The sequence below is a fragment of the Camelus bactrianus genome, chromosome 7 (genome assembly GCF_048773025.1).
Source record: "Camelus bactrianus isolate YW-2024 breed Bactrian camel chromosome 7, ASM4877302v1, whole genome shotgun sequence".
Taxonomy (NCBI): domain Eukaryota; kingdom Metazoa; phylum Chordata; class Mammalia; order Artiodactyla; family Camelidae; genus Camelus; species Camelus bactrianus.
This window is the reverse complement of record NC_133545.1, coordinates 73,705,844-73,727,443: the sequence shown is the minus strand read 5'-3', so window position 1 is coordinate 73,727,443 and position 21,600 is coordinate 73,705,844. Positions and strand designations below refer to the sequence as shown.

Genomic DNA, 21,600 nt, shown 5'->3' with positions numbered 1-21,600 from the left:
GGGAATATATTTGACATTGCAATTCAAAATAAGCTAGCACCTGTGCTCTGAATCAAGCAGTAAATATTTTAAGGTCTTTTCACTGAACACAGGACCAGCTTTGGGCTTAGCGTAGCATCTAATTTAGCGTGTTGGATGGAATGACTGGTTTGGGGGCTTTCTGAGAATTTTTTGTTATGCATCATTTAAATTTCCCTGGGTGATAGTGTGATATTGTGGCTGGTTGATATCCAAGTTTGATGATAAATTTTCTATCACAGTCCTTTGAATTAAAAATGAGTTCCTCCATTCTCCACACATGACTAATGCCCTTGCTAAATCTTTGCCATGCTCACACCTGACTGCCAGAAACTGGTTAAATACCAATCTCTCTTGAAGTGTTGGAAATGCCTGGGTTCCATAAGCAATCCCCATTTAGCCTTTGCAAATAGACATTTGGAATAAAAGAGGTTCAACCATGAGCAAATCATGTAACTCCCACAGCACCATTACTGTCAGGAAACCTTGAATTAAAATATTCTTCATTTCAGTGCAAGTCACTTAAGACAAATTAGCCAGAAAAAAGCATAATGAATTGCTATGCAAAAATGCTCTTTTAGTAGGGTCCCTGAAACAAAGCAGATCTCAGCCTAAACTTGATAATGCAGACAGAATTGCAATAAACTCCCTGTAAGAGAACATATCAAGGTGGGCATTGCTTGCTGGGCAAGAACAAGAGCAATATGCCCCTTCCCCCAAAGTTGGGGAGTGGGGTGGGGGGAGTGGAGAACAAACACATGTTTACTGCAGCAAGGAAGTGACATCTCTATCTAAAAAGGATTCTCTAAGGGGCAAGGATTCCAATGTAATGAAGGTAAAGACTTCACCCTTTGCGTGCTTGGTGGCCTTGGGAAGTAGGATTTTAAGGCAGTGGAAGAGGTTGGCTTCACTGGCATGACTTCCATATTTCACAGAAGACACAAAAGACAGGACTCTGTTTTGGGGCCAATGCTGGCACCATTTTTTTCCAGGTCTCCTTAACTGTCTCCTTTCCCAGGATGTAACAGGCACAGCCTGAAGTCCATCCCTAGCCTGTGGCCTCGTATCCAAGACAGCGGCAGAAGTGGGACCAATGACCCCCTCCCAGCATTCCTCACCTAGGACTGAAACCTCAAGGCACCTGGAGGTTTCAAACTGGAGAAGTAAAAAAAGTTCCAGTGAAGTTGTATAATAGAGTCTTTATTCCTGGCTACTCTCTTCAGACTCACATACCCGAGTGATTACTAAACACCCTCACCATGATGCCCCATGGGCAGCCCTAGCTCGACACCAGCAGACCGGGTGTATCATCTTTCTCCCAAAGCAGTTTGTCTTCTCAACTCCTAATGCTGGTTCCACCATTCACCCCAGCCCTTCTGATTTCCTGCCTCACTGGAAGCCATGAAGTTCGGAAACAGTCCAACATCTTAACAAATTCAGAAAAAAATTTTCTGCAGGGATGCTGATCAGGCAGTAAGGTGGAAATGTTACTACCATCATGCATCTGAATCTACAGGGATTCTGGGCAGATTGCAAAAGTGGGGCAACTCATTTGGACCTAGTGTCAGTGGTAACAGACACAGTCCAGGCCCAGCCGCAAGACTCCCATCTCTTCTTGTGGAACAACATAAATGGGAAAAAGGTTTACTTTTCCCTTTCATTCCAATGTCAGTATTATACATAGTCACTCTACAGGGAGCTCCCTAAATAAACCGGGGATTTGATTCCTTTCACTTTCATCCTCTGAGCACCCAAATGAATAAGAAAATGGAGTTGTTAGGGGAAGAGGAGGTTCTTTTGTTACCTTCCGACATTGTCTGACTTCCTGCAGCTGCCGTGGGGCAGCCAGCTGAAGAGTCCCTTTCCTACATCACAGGTGAACCATTTGAGGGAGTTAATATGACAGAACCAATGGCAAATGTGCAGCCCTTTCAGGGATGAAGGAAAAGACCAGTTGTGACTCTGATGCATCTTCTCTTGCCATACTCCCTATGCCACGTAACTACCTACAACTGAGCTACCTGACTAAAAACAAGACTTTCAAGATCTCCTCCACTGCTTCTTGAAGAATTTTTAAGATACCAAGTTCTAGTTACAACTGAGACAGAGATGTGGGAGGAGAGGAGGGGTAGGGGCACGGGGGCGGGGGAGAAGATTGAGAGAGAGAAAGGGACCCAAACCAGGCAGAAGTAGTTCAGGAACGCATGCATGCATTGCTTTGAGCAGTGCAAGGAGATGTCAAATGCAGGAAACTAACCAAAGGATGTAAAGTGAATTATAGGCATTCATTTTTTCCCCTATGTTAGAAATCCTTTTATCTCCAGTCCCCCTGGAGCAACTGACAACCTTATAGCAATGTCTTAGAGGCAAGAGCTAAGACTGCTATTTCTTGGCCCAGCCTAACAGTTCTGCATTTCTGTTCATACATTTCTGTTCATATCTTGGCAGATTTTTCTTTAACAAAACTATTACCAAATCCTTGAACTTGTCTTGAGGCTTTGCAGGTAAAACTTCTCTTCTCATTGGAAAGCCAAGGCAAGTAAAGGTAAAAGTTTCAGTATTTCTTAAATAGTTTAATAGTTCAGGTTCTAAGAGAAAAATGTTAACTCTGCGTTGTATGCATTTTGGTAGTACAGTCATGTAGAAAGTATTTGGTTTGGCTCAACTAAATCTTTATAAGGACTATATTAATCCTGGACTGACTTTCAGCCCTGAGTCGTGGCAGTTTCTGCTCAAGGCTTGCCTGGATATTTTCACAGACATGGCTGGCTGGTCACACTCAGTTAATTGCCGTCTCACCACGCCTGCATCACATAAACCTGTTTCGCATGATTATAAATGACTGAAGTAATCCTGGATTCTAATTCGGTGTGAGGATTGAACTTCTTTACCATTTTATGCTAACAAACATCAATGTCTCTATTCTTTGCCTCATGAAAGGCTCAGCTGTGGACCATCTGTGTGGCTATAGTCCGAGGTCACAGGTTAGCTTCGTCATAATTCCTCCCTTACAGGCTAGTTTCTCCCCCTGACTCCAGACTCCTCCTGGGCAGGGAACGTTCCTACTGCATTTGTGTCATCTGTACCTGTCCCCATTCCTGACAAGCAGCCCCCCGGGTAATCACGGCCAAGTACATGAATGCTAGGTTTGCTTTTCAGTTACAGTAACTGTCTTCGTTTTCTTGACATAAAAAGTTCAGCTTTCGTGCACGTCGGCACACCTTGAAGCTTTCTTGAACTACTGCCTCAGGCACTTGCAGCCAAATCATAATAATTTCAGTAGCTCTTACAGGAGACCAAATGAGGTTTCAGTAATGGTGTGACCTACAGAAACTGTTAGAGACAGGTATGTTATTGTTATAGGAAATAAATGCTAAAGGATCAAGAGAAAGAGGAGGGAGGCTGAGTCTGAAATCAGAAAAGCAAAATCAGAATCAGGGTCTTTGCTTCCACCTGCTATATACATCATAACTGGCTGCTCTGACAAGAGGACACTGGAGCCATAATGGCCCTGATGGAGCAAAGGACAGGCTGATTTTCAACTTTATAGTGACCTTTAATATTATATTTTCACAGCTAACACCATTTCACAATTAACCTCTGTTATTTAATAACTATATTATTTAATAACCATTATAGTAAAAATCTTTTCCAAGGGGTTACACTGAGTGTTTCGGTCAGCTTCCCCAAGTCCTCCATGAGACTGGTGATTGAATTAGGTGGGATCCAAGTGTCTGATGCAGTACCTGACTCTTGTTATAAACTGCTGTGCACGACTGCCCCAGCAAGGCACAGGGGCCCATCAAATCAGCAGGCTTTTCTAGAAAGAACTTCTAACCTCACTGGAAATTGAAATACAGGTTTGAGGGCACTGAAATTTTATTTGCTTCAGTAAATTTATATGTTGAAATCTGAGACTCTATCCTATGTTCTAGACAGTAATTACTTAAAAAGGAATGTTCCAACATCTTTAAAGGAACTTCATCCAAATAGTGAAGGAGCCCTTGTGCATTTACAGAAAGGTCCTTAATCAAGGTTGTACCTGAGCACATATCTGCTTGGAAGGGTCATCAAGGTGAGGGGAACAGGAGGAAAATAGGAAGTTACAGGCTGCAGAGTCCTGAGATGTAGGTGGTGGACCTTATTCTATTTTTCTTATTTGTGTATTTACCCTTTAGAAATATTTAGTCACAGGTTAAAAAAAGTTCAGTCTTCGACTTGGTGCCTTGACTGCTCATCCAAATCAGGGGGCCACTCTGATGGAGATTCAGGGGGAGATCTTTATTCAGGGGCTTCCCTTTCTCATTCTTACTTTAAAAATCCTCCAAATTAAAACATGGAAATATATGTGAAACTGAAAGATGACGCAGTAGCCCAGTTGTGGAAGTCAGCTCTAAATCATAATGTGGTATTTTTCTCACCAAAACTTTGCTTTTTCCTTGTGAAATATAACCAACACTAATCTCATACAGGGAATTTTATCAGATTGCTCTTTTTCTAAATCTCACTCTCCTAGGGCATCTAACTGGTGATGATGTTCCCTTTTTCAGGTACCCCTTCCCCTGCTCTGTTCATGTTTCCCGGGGGATCATCTCCTACCCTAAAGTATTCTAAAGCATGTGGAGCAGTTCTCTTTCTGTGCCTTCGTACACGCTTCCCCTTGTCTACAATCTGCCCTCCCCCAGTTCAAATAGCTAAATCCCATTCATCCCTTAGGACAAACGTCAGGGATGCCGGCATCCAGGAAGCCTCTCCATGATCCCACTAGTCTGGGCTGGGCGCCTTTCCTTAGCATTTCGTTTAAAATACAGTTGGCCCTCCATTTCCAGGGGTTCAGAATCTGCGGATTCAACTAACCATGGATCAAAAATACTCCCCCCGCCAAAATTCCAGAAAGTTCCAAAAACCAGAACTTGAGTTTGCCACACTTGGCAACTATTTACATAGCATTTACATTGTATTTACAACTACTTACATAGCATTTATGTTGTATTAGGTATTACAAGAAGACAAAGTATAGTCACATTTAAGTAGTTTATGTGCAAATATATTTCATATACAGAATATACACAAAATACATTATATGTAAGTAACTTATATGCAAATACTACACCATTTTATATAAGGGACTTGAGCATCCTTGAATTCTGGTATCTGTAGGGGTCCTGGTACCAACCCCCATGGGTACCAAGGGACGACCTTCTTGGCCTCTGCCTATTACAGCATTGTAAGCCTCCCAAGGGCAGGGACTCCCTCCAAGGGCACAGGAGATACCCATATGTATTTGTTCAACAGATGGTTTAACAATTGAAAGGAGGAGGTTTTCAGAAGCTGTTTTTTGACTCTATGCTCCCTATTGTTCAAACCAAATTTAGGCAAGAAGTATAAAAAGTGTTATATTTGGTTTCATGATTATATGTCAACCAGACCTGACCACAACCAAATAATATAAACTTTATGTAAATGCCTTGTAAATGCTAAACTATCCAAATATAATCTTTCATTATTAATTGTAGTATCATGACCATCATCATGGTCATTATGATGGTAGAAGAGAGAAAAAAATGAAACCTAGTGGTGAGCTTCCCACACAGTGACTCTAGTAGAGAAGCAGCTGAGCTGCTGAAAGTGTTTTTAGTGGAGAGATGAGGCAAATGGTTTTCCAAAATTAACACCGAGAGGTTAAAAGCTCGAAACATCTTCTGCTGGTTTGATAAATACTGCCTTTTAGGAATTCTAACAGGATGTTAATGGTCTTTTTCATTCTCTGATTTTGATAAATAGTTCTTAGGAAAAGAACCTCCTTGAATGCTGGGCAGATAGATAATCCAAACCCCGGACTAGGACAGAGGGATGAGCGAGAGCACAGCGACTGACAGGAACGCAAGGAAGATTTTAAAGACAAGCTGGTTGAAGCAAAATATTTTCTACAAAGGAAAAAATAAGCACCAACAATTCCGTCTTTATATGCCGGTTTGACTGCTCAAGAGAGAAGAGGAGACTAGGGAAATATCTTAAAATTATCCGCCTGAGCAAGAACAGAAAGCTATCACTGGCACTTCATCTAGTGGCTTATTCATTTGCTCAGAAATCACTTATGTTAGGTCAGGAAGTCAGTTTCCCTAGTTGATTGAAAAATAAACAAAAGCAAATCAAAATGAAAACTTTCCATTGTGGACTCCACACAGGCTATGATTTCTCTTCCTTGGATGTAATTGAGAGTAAATGAGGGATTATTATTCTGCATATTTATCTAATCAGATAGATTTATTTTCCAGATGCAAGTGTTGGTCTTTGTGCGATGACTACTATACTGGCACGAGATAACCACTCCTTGTTTCCCTGAAGCCAACCTACTTGCAACCTGCCTTTACATTTACTGGGTGGGTGGGTGGGTGTGTGTGTATACGCACATACGTTAACTATGTGAATTAGAGTGAAAGGTATACCCAGATGGGTGTATCAGTCAGTGGGAATTCTGAAGATAATTTAATGATGGAACTATTTCAGAGGTGTGGGCAGGGTTAAGACAAGCAAAGAGGTCTGTTGAGGCACTAAAGGATGACTATGGTAGATGTGGTTACCACCTGTGGTCTGGAAGACCCTGGGGTAAGACAGACAGTTACAGAAGCCTAGTGAGAGCTGGAACCATGAAAGAACAGCCGTCTGGCTGGAGCTGTAGTTGTAGAGGAAAGATGGGCCCAGAGCACTGAGGCAGGAGCAACAGGAGTGAGAAATACCCCAACCTCACTGTGGCACAGAGAATAACATCCCTGCAAAAGACATCCACATCTAGGCCCTGCGATCTGTGACTATGTTACTTTGCATGGCAAAAAGGACTCTGCAGATGTGAGTAAGTTAAGGATCTTGAGATGGGAAGGTTATCCCACAGTATCTGGGTGGGCCCTATGTAATCACCAGGGTCAGAGTCCGAGAGAGAGATTTCAGGATAGAGATGAAGGAAGATGCTCTGTTGCTGATGTTGAAGGTGGAGGAAGGGGCTACAAGTCAAGGAATGTATGTGGCTCCAGAAGCTGGAAAAGGCAAGGAAGTGATTATCTCCTAGACCCTACAGAAGGAACCAGAACTCTTGGTAAGACAAGTGTATTTTAACCCACTGAAACTGATTTGTAATTGTGAACTCCAGAATTGTAAGGTAATAAATATCTGTTGTTTTAAGCCACTAGCTTGGTGGTAATTTGTTAAAGCATGAATAGAAAACTAACATGCTTTCTCTCTTCTTGCCCTCTGAGCACCTGCTGGTGCTTCTCATCAGACAAATGCAACAGGAAACCAGAGGCTAAGAGAGTTTGGGTGATGCAGACACAGTAATCAGTCCTCCAGGATACAGAATGAGGAGAGGAAGAAAGAGAATGGATCTGGGAGGAGGCAGAACCAAAGAAGCATTAACCTGGGGTGGGGTGGGTGTGGGATGGGGACAGATTTGAAAACAATGAATGAACATGATATATGACAGCTGCTGTGGTCTGAATATTTGTATCCCCCCTACCCAAATTCACAGGTTGAGATCCTAACCTCCAAAGTGATGGTATTTGGAGGCGGGGTCTTTGGGAGGTGATTAGCGCTCTTACATAAGAGACCCCAGAGAACTCCCTTGTCCTTTCCACCTTGTAAGGACACAGGACCAGGAAGTGGGCTCTCACCAGACACTGAATATGCTGGTGACTTGGTCTTGGACTTCCAGCCTCCAAAACTGTGAGAAACACATTTCTGTTGTTTATAAGCTGCTCAGTGGTATTTTGTTACAGCAGCCTGAGTGGACTAAGACAAAGGCTTTAAGAAATCATTCAAGAACAGGGCATAAAAATCAGGTAGTGGTAACCTTGCCCACATTGGAGAAGCCATCCTTGGAAACCTTTGTTTCAATATTTCATTTTTATACAGATAGTTTCTTAAGATATTGTTATAGAAAGACAAGTGGCATCAGGGTTACTGAGTTGAAACTGCTTCTTAAAATTGCTAAAGATTTCAGAGCTGCCTTTTCACCCAGTCAGCGTCCAAGCCCCATCAATTCTACTCCCACTGTACCTCCAGCCTGTCACTTCCCATTTCTCTTGCCTCCATTCTCCATTCACCCTCTCTCTCTTCTTTTGGTCCACAGGGCTGCCACAATCATCTATTAAATCTCACCTCTGCTTTGGTGTCTCTCTTCTTCAAACACCTACTCTCCCTCCTCAAACTTCTTGAAAAGAATCCAAACTCTCTCACATGGTGTGAAGGTGGTTCATGACCTTGTGCCCACAAGCTTCCAACTCAACCCCAGCCTTCTCTTGGGTTTAACCTGGTCCGCTTTGCACTCCTCTGCTCTTCGCTGATGCTCCTGGCCCTGCAGTTCTGCTCCCTCCATCACTTCTGCTAGTTACTCCTGCCACCCTCCCCGAGGCCTCCAGTCTCATCTTGTAACCGTGCCCATTCCTCTAGGCTCCCCTCAGCTCCCCATGAAGTGTCGCTGGTCCCTCCAGGGGAGATTTCACCTCCTTTCTCTAAGTGTTCCCTGCACGTGGGCCATGCCTCTCTTTCAGCACTAACTGCTTCCCGCCTCTAATTCTAACCATTTGTGTATTTACTCTCCCCACCCCCATTTCTGCACCTATTAAATTATAATCCTGGAAAGAGAGATTGTGTCTTTGTACCTTCTATTAAGAGCTAACACTCTGCCTTAAAAATAATAGATGATAAAAATTTACTTGTAGTGGGGACAGAAACTGTTACTGTGTGAAGTATAAAATGATTAGTGGGAGAAGGGGAGTCTTTTTGCAGGGAGGTGAGGGGGTGTGGGAGTCTGAGAGATGGGGGCCTTGGGGTGTTGTCTTGAAGAGCAGATCTGTGTCTTGCTCACGACTTTTTTTCCACTGTTGACTAGTCAAGCACAAAATAAGAGCTTCATTAACATTTTTAAATGAATGAATGAATGCCATCTACTTCATGTCGGCCAAGGCTAACCTTGAGTTCCAAGAGAACAAGGGCTAAAAAGAAGTCCTTAATACCTGTTAAAATATGAAAGCGAAAAAGTATATAAAAGTAAAAACAACACAGTCTTCTACTTGCCATGAAAAGTAAGCTTACAGAGAGCAGGGACCAGGTGAGGAAGACCCAGCCACAAGGTGGAGGCATCTCTTTTCTTTCTGACATACCTGTGCCTGTGTTGGCATAACTGACTGAAAGTAGACACATTCATTTCTGTACTGAGTCCTGTGAGAAGCCCTGGCAAATAAACTCATATAGAACTTGAAATTATACTGCCAAAGTACAGTCTGAGCACAGAGGTCATGAGTTACACTTCGACAACATCCTCTGTAGCACCTAGCACAGTACTGACTGGGGTGTGTGTTGTCTCTGTGTGTGTGTGTGTGTGAGAGAGAGAGAGAAAGAGCGAGAGCAAGAGAGCACGTGCGCGCGCAAGGGAGGGTGGGCAAGAGAAAGAATGACTGGCTGATTGATTGATCTGGGGGTGAAGTAAATAAAGGAAACAGTTGCTGACAATGTACCCACTGTACACACTAAATCCTACACAGGGCCACTGAGGGCCAGGAGCCTATTTTATTCATCTTTTTATCTCCGGTTTCTACTACCCTAACTTTAAGGCGAGGACCCCGAGCTTCAGGGAGGAATAGGGTTTTGTGAAAGGCCACACAGCTTCTAAGTGGACATCACAAGACAAGATGCAGGTTCCCTAATTCCCAAACCCAGAGCCCCTTGCCCTTCCAGAGGCTGCTTCAGCGCTGTCGAGGCGGAAAGAAAGGCACGACAGTGGTTTTTACTCAGTTCACAGTTAAACGTGCCTTCTAAGGAACAAGAAACTACTGAAGATGTTTGTGCTTTATTATTAACCTCTGGGCTACTGTATAAAAATATACACATAACCATGTGTCACAAACTGCTCTGAAGTCCACGTTCATTCAAGCATGAAAAGGATGAGAAAGAAGTCTGATTAAAGGTGTAATGGGAACACCTATAACTGTGAATAAATCTGGTGAGTACTTTATGGTTCTAAACTTCCCTGGTCACTTCAGCTACTTTCTCTACGAATAAATGTTATTTTTATACAATCAAATTTTCAGATCAACAGAATAATGGAGGTTGTTGGGCGCGATTTTAATATGCATAAGGAATATGTATACACAGCAGAAAAACTCACGTCCCTGGGGTCGACTATCTTTGGTCATATTGAAAATAGTCTTTCTCTAATAGCTTAATTTTAAGACCGCCCTCTTACTCAGTGCCACCATATTCAATTATACTGCTAATGAATGTGTGGATTACAGTAATTTTTCTACTGCTATACTAACACTGAATAAAGAGAGTAGCTTTGTATCACTATCATTTTGATGCACAAAATAAACATTATCCACTTTATTTTTTTACTATTTAAAGACACATATTAATTACTTAAATTTTACAACTAGGATAGTAGCCTAGTGTCTAGAAATCTTGTTTCTGTTCAAGTTAATTCAGATTGTCCATCCATGCATGAGAACAGCTGAGCTATGAAATTGGGCAGCATGTTTTCTGGCAATAATGACGAGATAATATTCCTTAGGAATATTTAAGTGACATCACTATTGATAGGTTAACTGGAAATAAAAATGTAAACCTTTCCTAAATCACCAGAATAAAAAGCCTCTGGTTTACTGTAGCTTCGCAATACACTTTTTGAACTCTCCCCACTTTGCAGTTTAGGTTAATAACTGTCTGATCAATGTAACTTTGGCTTTTATCAGAATTCCACGTACATCCCCTGGCGAATCAACCATTTTCAAAATGAGACTTTCCTACTCATAATCTTCATTCATGGTCATTTCGCTCCCTCTACTCCTTTACCAAATTCTCGAAAAATGACCCCAGCATCCAATGAAATGCATAGAATATTAAGCGGAGAAAATAAATGCAATTTGATGTGAAGTCCTCAGAACTGACTGCAGTTGGAATCAGATATATGAAACACTCTTCATCATCAGAGCACAGGGCACCACTTGCTGCTACTTAGTAAGTTTCATAATTAATTATTTTGAAAAAGGCAAGTAAAGTGGTATTACTCTTATCACGCATCTTAAGTAGACTCAAATTATTTTCAGTTCTCTGTGTGAACATTCACACTTATGCTACTATGTACGTGCCTTAAGATTTCTTTCTGTATACTAAATATACTAAACTCTCAATTAATTACCCAAGATCTTGTTAACACAGTTGTGAACCACTCAGATGAAAAAATGGACCCTTCACAGTAATTAGCACTTACTGAACATAGTTTTACACCAGATACTTTCTAGGTATGTTAGAAGCATGATCTCATTTAATTCTCAAACAAATAAACAAAGCAAACATAGTCTCTGTGACCTAGAGAAAATAAAGAAAAATTCAAATTAACTTTGGGAAATAAAATTCAGTTTTTTAATATACACTAGGAGCTGATTAACTTATGAATAATGCCTAGTGAGTGACATTGGTACCAAGATAGCAAGATAATCTTTGCATGCTTACATAGCTTCTGCTGTCCCACACTGTACTCCTTCATTTAGGCTGGACAGTTCCTTTAAGACTGTGTGGCTGGGCATTCAAGAATGACTTAGATCTGCTTCATGATGCTTTCTCTGGTCCTGTCTTCCACTTCCTTGGGTGTATTTTGTTTTTTGGGTTTTTTTTTTTTGTCGATGGCTCCTGCTTTAGATTATGACCCTCATCACCACCTCCATTCAGTTTTTTGCACTTTCTATATAGTAATCGTTGGATATCTCTTGGTGACAGTCCCTCAAACATGCCCGAGTTCATCATCATGGTGCTACTTTTGGAAGCTGACCCTTCCTGCATTGCTTTTGGTGCGATACTGCCTAGTCATTTTACAACTATCGGCCCCTTGTCATCAAAAAGATTGAGTATAAATGCGTGAATGGAAACTTTCAAATTCATCACCATTCCTAGAAAAACAATTCCACAGACTTGTTCTGATGTAGAATCCTTATTGTCTAATCACCTCTGTTTTCCAAGGATATCACATTATTAATGTAACTTGTTCGAAGTGTTTCTAGTCACTGAGGTATAAATGTGTGATTTGTTTTGCCAATAACTGCTACCAGCTGTGCTCTGTTGACACCCTTCCCCCTTTCCTGATGGGTAGTATTCCAATTCCATTATTTTTCAGCACTTTCAGCTATTAAAAATACATAGTACAGTTAGCACTGCAACCTGACCCTCAATTAAGGGCTTCCCCTACCCCTGCCCCACTGCAGACCAGGCTGAAGGCTTGAGCTACTTAAGCAGGGAAAGGATCTTGCTCTCCGCCATCTGCTCTCCCCATCCCCTGCTCTTCCTCCTCACCTCTGCAGTCTGCGAGAGAAGCTCTGCCAGCAAGGCAATGTAAGAGAGCAATGTTCTCTTGAGTTAACAAGAATAGCTGGTGGCAGATCTGCTCTGCTCTTTTTGTTTCTGTTCTCTGTGTGGCAGATCTTAGTTGAGTGTTCACTTTGGACCATGGAGTGTTCGAGGTGCTGGGGATATGGTGGAGATCAAGAAAGACATGATTTCTGACCTCAGAGAATTTAAATTCATGGGCATCCAAATGCTGTCTCTCTTCTAAGGATGTTTTGGGTCACTTCTTTGGAAGACCTGATGTGAGGTTTCCTCTCCATGTTATGAGACACATATGTTGATCCCTTCCTTTTCCATTTGGCATTCCTTTCCTCCACTATGAATAATACAACCTACAGCCTCCTTCAGCAGGGGTCCCTTTGTCCAGAAAATATCCCTCCAGAAAGATGGCTTAAGCCTCAAATCACCTTCCATAGGGTCCTCTCAGCCTATAGGAACTAGTGGGAGTGCAGGCTGCCCTAGAGCTTCCCCTCTTTGCTTTTTATCTTTCTTCTTTTTTCCCCCCTTCTCCAGCTTATCAGGTCTCTACTGATTCAAAAGCTCCACTTTAAAGCAAGAAACAAACGTGGGTCTCCCATGGGGTAGAGGGCAAAGGTGGTTCAAGCATCCCCAATCCTGAAGGAAGGCAACAGGACAAGTCTAATACTTTTTCCCTCAGGGCAGGTGGGGTAGGGAGAAGGGATGATAAATGCTTCACAAATTGTTTTCTCCCAATAAGAGCTCTTCTACTCGGCACTGGAGAGTGTAGGGAAAGACAAGTAAGTAGAGCTGGTTTCATGAACTAGCAGCTCCTCCAGCAATCCCCACCAGTCACTGTTGGTGATTCTCTAAATGCAGTGTAGGGGACTTAGTCTTTTATCTTCAGTTGTGGTCTGAGTCACCATTTCTTAGAAAATTGGAAAGACCCAAGCTAGGATCTTACATCATCATACCACAAAGAGAGGAATAACAGAACAAAAATAGGGAGATTGATGAAGTTGTGGATTGTCTATTAATTACACTTACTCATCCACACTCTAGGTAATTGAAAAGTGACTTCATTTCCATGTATTTTTTAAGTCTTTATTAGCTAAGTTTCTAAAAGAAATGGGTTATTGACTAAAATGTGCCTAATATGTGTTAATTATTAGAATCTAATATGCCAGGTTTTATTTATTTTGATCCATGTCTTGATTTTTCACATCAGATGGTTTACGTTGTGAAGGCATGATGGACATGGTAGAGGGAGACAGAGCAGCAGTGTGATTAACAGCATGGGCTTCGGCGGGATTGGGAACCTGGGGTTTGTGTCTTATGACTAACATCACTTATTAACTCAGAGATGTTAGGCAAGTCATTTAACCTCTTTAAGTCCCAGTTTCCTCATCTGAAAATGGGGATGATCATGGTGTCTATCTCATAAGATTGCTGACAAGATCCTATGAGAAAGGCATGTAAATTTAGCATAGTGCCTGCGACATGGGAAACATTTAATAAATATTAGTTAGGTTAAGTTTTATTCAATAGGAAACTTTCAAACTGACTTTATACTTGCATATATAAAATACTAAAGATTGGGGTTATATTCTGGACTACGAGGTAATGTTTGGAATTTGGAGCTTTATGAGTTTAGAGTAGGAGTTGGTAAACTTGGCCCTCTGGCCAAATCCAGGCCACTGCTTGTTTTTTTAAGTAATATTTTATTGGAACACAGTCATATTCATTCATTTACATATTGCCTATGACTGCTTTTGTACTTATATAGTAGAGCTGAGTAGCTATGTTGAGGACTGAATGGTACATAAAGCCAAAAATATTTACTCCTTGGTCCTTTATAGAAAAAGTTTGCCCACCCACAGAGTTTTAAATTTAGGACTGATAACTACTTGTCTGAGATGACTTGTACACTCATAGATCTGTGGGTAGAGTGCAGGTCACACTTGACTTTTTGAGAATCCTTCTCCAATTAATACATTTATGATGAAAATTGTCTTTTGTTTTTATTTAAATTATGTACTATTTAAAAATATTTAAGAGTTGAGAGTAATAAAATTTCCATCCTTGTACTCCCCAACCAATTAAGTTAATATTGTGTGACATTTTCTTCAAACTTTTTGCTATAAAAAAGAAAATCTTATGGCTAGAGAGTTTCCTGAATGGCTTCTGAATTCATTCCCCTCCCAACAAAGGTAACCACTATTCTATAGTTGATGCTTGTTCTTCTTTTTCTGGTTTTTATGACGTTCACTTCATATGTATATATTCATAAACAGCATATGATATTGTAAATGTTTATATTTTACACAACTATCATTACATATGTGACTCCGTAGTTTGGTTTTTCACTAATCATTATGTTGAAATTTATTTACTTGGTGGATATAGTTCAGTCATTTTAGCTACTATATAATATTCCATTATAGAAATACTCTCTATTTCTTTTTTTGTACTATTGATGCACATTTAGGATTTCTCCTCCACCCAATATTGGCAATTAAAAACCATGCTGTAATTAAGATTGTTGAAAATGTCTTCTAGTGTGTGTGAACAAGAACAGGGTATAAACACAGCAGTGGAGCGCTGATTTGTAGGGTACAGGTGCATCTTCAAATACATCTGATGTTGCCAGATTACTATCCAAAGTGGCAGCACCGATTTACTTTATCACCAGTAGAAAGAGTTCCCTGTATCTTTGTCAATGTTTGGAATTGCCAGACTTTTAAACATTTGCCAATCTGATGGATACAAAATGCTCTTATTGCTTTCATTTGCTGTTTACAGTGTTGAGCATCTTTGCAGTTGTTTATTAGCTATTTAGAGTTCTTCTTTCATAAATTTCTTCATCACTTACTTTGTCCATTTTTTCCCATTGGGTTGTCTTTCTCTTATTAATCATAAAATTTCTTTATTATTTATATGTTCAGGATCACATGCCTTTGTCTGTTTTATGTATTGAAAACACATTCCCTTAATGTGAGGCTCGTCTTCTCACTTGGTTCATGGTGTTCTGTCATAGAGACCCTTAAAATTTTAATGGAATCACACTTATCAATAATATTGCTTTATGTTTGGGCATTTTGTGATTTGTTTAAAAAATCCTTTTCAAGCCAGATGAAATAAACATATTTTTCCCTAAATTTTCTTCTAAGGGTTTTAGTAGTTTGTGTTTCACATTCAATCTTTAATCCACCAGGAGCTGATTTTGTGTGAGGTAAGAAGTAGGATTTATTTTTATCTGTGTGGATAACCATTTGTCCTAGCACCAGTTATTGAGAATCTGTCCTTCATCTCCTGATTTACAGTGTTGCTTCAACCAAATATGAGTCTCCAAATACAAAACGCTGTTGGTCTTCTTCTGAGCTTCCTACAGTGTCCCTCGGTTAACTTGGCTGTATCAGTGCCAGCATTTCCATTGTTTTGATTACTACAGCCCTTTACATAAATCTTGACATCTTATGACTGAAGGTTTTTAGAATCTTACACTTACCCTCATTTTCAAATACAAATGATTTCCAAAATCTTTAGGTTACATCCAGTGAATAATTACCAGAATTTCAGGTTTAACAATACCTACACTTCATCTTGCTGCTTCACTTTTGAAGTATCATGAAACACATTAAGAACCAACTACTATCTACCCAGGCAATAGAAATAAAAGCAAACACAAACAAATGGGATCTAATTAAACTTACAAGCTGTTGCATAGCAAAGGAAACCATAAGCAAAACAAAAAGACAACCTATGGAATGGGAGAATTATGTACAAAAGATGAGACTGACAAGGGATTAATTTCCAGAATACATAAACAGCTCATACAACTTAATTAAAAAAACCCCAAACAACCCAATCCAAAAATGAGCAGAAGATCTAAACAAGCAATTCTCCAATGAAGACCTACAAATGGCCAACAGGCACATGAAAAAATACTCAGTATCGCTAATTATCAGAGAAATGCAAATCAAAACTACAATGAGCTATCACCTCACACCAGTAAGAACAGCCATCATTCATAAGTCCACAAACAATAAATGCTGGAGAGGGTGTGGAGAAAAGGGAACCCTCCTATACTGTTGGTGGGAATGTTGTTTGCAGCCATTATGGAAAACAGTACAGAGATTCCTCAAAAGACTCAAAATAGACTTACCGTATGATCCAGCAATCCCACTCCTGGGCATATATCCAGGAGGAACCTTAATTCAAAAAGATACATGCACCGTGTTCACAGAAGTACTATTTACACTAGCCAAGACATGGAAACAACCTAAATGTCTATCGACAGATGACTGGAAAAGAAGCTGTGGTATATTTATACACAGGAATACTACCCAGCCATAAAAAAATAATAAAATAATGCCATTTGCAGCAGCATGGATGGACCTGGAGATTGTCATTCTAAGTGAAGTAAGCCAGAAAGAGAAAGAAAAATAGCATATGGATATCACTTATATGTGGAATCTAAAAAAAAAAAAAAGACAAACTTATTTACAAAACAGAAATAGACTCAAAAACATAGAAAACAAACTTATGGTTACCAGGGGGAAGGAGGTAGGAAGGGATAAATTGGGAGTTTGAGATTTGAAGATATTAGCTAATATATATAAAACAGATAAACAACAAGTTCATACTGTATAGCACAGGAAACTATATTCAATATCTTGTAATAACTTACAGTGAAAAAAATTTGAAAAGGAATATGTGTATGTTCCTGTACGACTGAACTATCATGCTGTACACCAGAAACTGACACAATATTGTAAACTGACTATATTTCAATAAAAAAATATATACATATATATAAAAGAACCAATTACTAACTCAAATATTTTAACTGTAATTTGCAGACAATGGTTTTATTAGAAGTCAATCCATAGCTGCTTAAGAGGTCTTTAGAAAATTAAAAGTATTTTTTTGAAAGAATGAATCACATAAGTAACAGTGGAATTATTTTAACCATCCTATAATTTCCTTAGTGAAGTATTTAGGAAACAATTGAGTTATAAAGGATTAACCATTTTCTTGGCCTTATATTGTATGTTTTACAATAGTGGTCCATTTAATGCTCAACTGCCTATTCTAGCCTATTCAAAAGTGGGTTTTAGCTAGAGGTGTGCATCACAATTACCTAGAGAACTTTTAAAAACTATTCTGTCCCTTTTTAAAATTAGATATCCTTGACAATTTTTGAAAGCAATAATATATCACTAAAAAGGCAGGGTTTTGCCTCTAATAGGAGAACACTTATGTCATCTACTATTAGGATCTACACAAAAGCATGTGAAGTATGAGCTTCCCTGAGCTCTTACTCCATGTCTCCTTGCTCCACTAAGCAGCAGCATCTTTGCTAGCACAAAAAGCTATGACACACTTTTGTGTCCTGTTTTTTCTAACGGTGGCCATGTTCTCTTGGACATTTCCTGTGAATTTCTATTTTCTAGTTTACCCTTTCTAAATGTAAGTTTCACTGCCACTTGGATACCTGGGAGATAAATGGAACATGTACATGGATTCATTTTGATGTGCTCATGATAATAGTGTGGCCAATTAAAATAGGCCAGAACAAATGAGTGGGACTACAATCAAGAGTTTAAAACCTTTGCAATTCACTGATTCTCACACTCTTCTTACAATGACGACATTCTTAGATGACATTCTGTGTTCCCACATGACACATCTGAGTTGCTCTTTTTTCCTGTAGAGGCCTCTCTAACTCATCTTCAGAAACTTAAGGAGCTCAGACATGGGTCACATCTATTCCAAAGGAGCCTGTCTATTCAGTACACCCCTCTAGGACCAGGCTGGGAGGCTGCTATATTGTACTCTGTAAACTTCCCACCAGTGCTCCTCTCAGGGTATCCAACAACTACCGTTCAAGGTCACTATCTCACCTCCTAGCTGACATTCAGAAGGGCTTCCCTTTCCCCACAAAAGAATCTGAATCACAATCTGAATCACACAACCCTGCATTGAGGACTGGGTTGCGTTTGTTCCATATCCTCCTTGGGCCCTATCTATCTATCTATCTATCTATCTATCTATCTATCTATCTATCTATCTATCTATCTATCCACCGATCCATCCATCCATCCATCCATCCATCCATCCATCCATCCATTTATTTACTTATTCCACTTAATAGACACAGTGGAGACTGAATGTAGGCCCTTGCGCATACCAAGCACACACTCATATACTCTACCACTGACCTGTACCCCCCACCCCTTCTTGGACATATATCTGGAAGGAACTCTAATTCAAAAAGTTACATGCACCCCAAAGTTCACAGCAGCACTATTTACAATAGCTAAGACATGGAAGCAACTTAAATGTCCATTGACAGATGACTGGATAAAGAAGTTATGGTCTATTTATACAATGGAATACCACTCAGCCATAAAAAAGAATAAAACAATGCCATTTGCTGCAACATGGATGGACCTGGACATTGTCATTCTAAGTGAAGAAAGTCAGAAAGAGAAAGAAAAACGCCATATGATATCACTTATATGTGGAATCTTAAAAAAAAAAAGACACAAATGAACTTACTTACATAACAGAGACAGACTCACAGACACAGAAAAGAAACTTATGGTTACTGGGGGTGGGGAGAGGGTCTGAATAAATTGGGAGTTCAAGATTTGCAGATACTAACTACTATATATAAAATAGGTAAACAAGTCTCTACTGTATGGCACAGGGAACTATATTCAGTATCTTGTAGTAACCTAAAATAAAAGAATATGAAAAGGAATATATGTATGCCTGAAACTTTATGCTGTACACCAGAAACCAACACAACATTGTAAACTGACTATATTTAAAAACAAAAAACAAAAAAAAACCGACACAAAGTTTGGTTCTGACCTCAATGACATCCACAACACTGCTGACCTTTGTCCCAAGTAGAGCTCAGTTTTGCAAGACAAGTAACTACAAATTTTGAACTCCGAGTCTGTATTTGTAGATACTGACAAGCATATGAAGAATAGATAAACAAGATTATACTGTATAGCACAGGGAAATATACACAAGATCTTGTGGTAGCTCACAGTGAAGAAGAATGTGACAATGAATATGTGTATGTTCATGTATAACTGGAAAATTTTGCTCTACACTGGAAATTGACACAACATTGTAAACTGACTATAATTAAAAAAATGTTTAGAAAATGAATAAATAAATAAAAATAAAGATTGAAAAAAAAAAAAAAAAGACAAGTAACTAAAGCAAAGGTCATCACAGGATCACCAAAAGCATCATACGGATTAGTTATAGAAAACAAGGCAAGGGCTAAGCATACTATCCAGTACGTTTTTTTTTTTCTCTTCCAATAAGCAATAGAAAGTCCTTTACAAATTTAATTTTACTTCAGAAAGGCAATAAATGACACACAAAAAGCAAAGCTGCTTTGATTGAACAGTGGTGTGGGTCAGGGTAGTACTCAGGTTCCTGCTAACTTTACCCCCATCTATTTTCCCAGCTTCCATTCCTACCCCAGGGGAATATCTGGAGTCCTGAGGATGATCTGCAATTTTTTCTATATAATGAAAAGGTCCTGGGGGGGGGGGGATACAGCCATGTCTTCCACGTCTTCTGTCCTGTTCTGTGATACTCCCTCTGCTACCCAGAATTCCTCCTCTCTTTCCTCCTATCTACCTGTTGAAGGCACATCAGGACCCCACTCAAATATCATCTCCTCCCGGGACTATCTCCAAGACAACACTGGTCTTCCTTATGGCAAATGATCAGCGCTTCTATTATAGCTATGAGAACTGCTTGTCTCAGATACCCTGGGACAATCCCGGTTTCTAATATTAGATCCCCATATGCTCTTGGATTCATTTATTTATCAGATCACACTTCCACAATTCCATTTTTGGTTTAGAAAATATGGTTATGGTAATTTTAGCTCTTACTGCAATCAGCTTTGTTCTGAATTATTGATCTGTGCAGACGTCATAAAGTATGTATTTCCAGAGAGTAGGGATTGGGTCACTTCATCATAATCAATCATCATTCCTCTTCCTCACTCTCTTTTTCATCATCATCACCCTTAAAGAACTTATTGATGACTGAGAACACACCAGCCAGTGCTGTGCACTTGTATTAATTACCTCATTTAGTGACTGCAAACACTCTGCAAGGTAGGTGTGTCTTCATCTCCATTTTGTGATGAGGAAGTTGAGCTGCTCAGAAAGTAACTGACCAAGCAGGAATCTGCCCAAATCCAGACTCTCTCCTTTAGGCTATTCTGCCACCCAGTCTTCACAGTGCTTCTCTGCATATTCTGGAAATGTTTATTCTGATAAATACATGCTGAACTGCTCATATCGAAAGCATAGGAAGAGCAGACATAAATGTATCCAGGCTGGGTATAGAAGTACTTCCCTTTCATGCTTGTATGATTCAGAAAAGAACCTTATACTTGCATTTAGTGCCACCTTAACTCACTCTGTGCTTAAAAAGCAAAATGAATCCACTGGAATTTTCATTTTACTGCCAGCCTGTGGTTAGGGAAACTGGCACCCCAAAACAACAGATTCTTCTCCATGATTAGTGATGTCTGAGCCACGCAGGCTGGGATGAGTCTGAATGAAGGCTGGGATGGGTTCCACACTGTTGAGGACGATCCCTGGCTTCCTACATTACTGCTGGGAGGTGTACTATGAGGCTCTTGTGGGCTCAAACAAAACTGCTGCCATTCACAATGTTCCCTGATATCTAGGAGTCCCGTTGTCCAGCTGTGCTTATGAGGAATGGATCAGGGGAGCAGCTTGTGGGAACATCTGTGGAGGATGGGGTGGGGAAGGGGAGGTGTCCAAGAAGATGAAGGAAAAAGCCATTATGTCCCTTTCTTGCTACAGTGCTTTCTTCCTAGTGTTGTCAGAAGCACACTGTAAAGACAGGGGCATTGGGAGGTGTCCAGTGGCCATGATATTCTGGTCAACTTGAGTACCCCCTAGGCAGAAAGTGTTGTGCTAAGACAGTGGAGGATACAGAGATGACTAAGATACAATATCACACATTCTGGTGTTTACAATCTAATACATTAAATGTCACTATACACTGAAATGAACTAAATGCTGTCGTTAAACATTTTTGAGGATGACTCTCTACCTCATTACCATATAGAAAAACAAATTTTTGAGGGGTTATAGATTTAAATGTGAAGGGCTCAACTTTAAAACTTCTAGAAAACAATATAACCTTAAGATAGGA

The 21,600-nt window shown here is 40.0% G+C and overlaps 1 protein-coding gene across 7 annotated transcripts in view; it reads right to left on the bottom strand.

The window, feature by feature from the left end:
- The window catches only part of MAGI2 (membrane associated guanylate kinase, WW and PDZ domain containing 2), a 1,118,509-nt gene that overhangs the window by 49,632 nt on the left and 1,047,277 nt on the right, over nt 1-21,600 (bottom strand). The window lies entirely within an intron of this gene.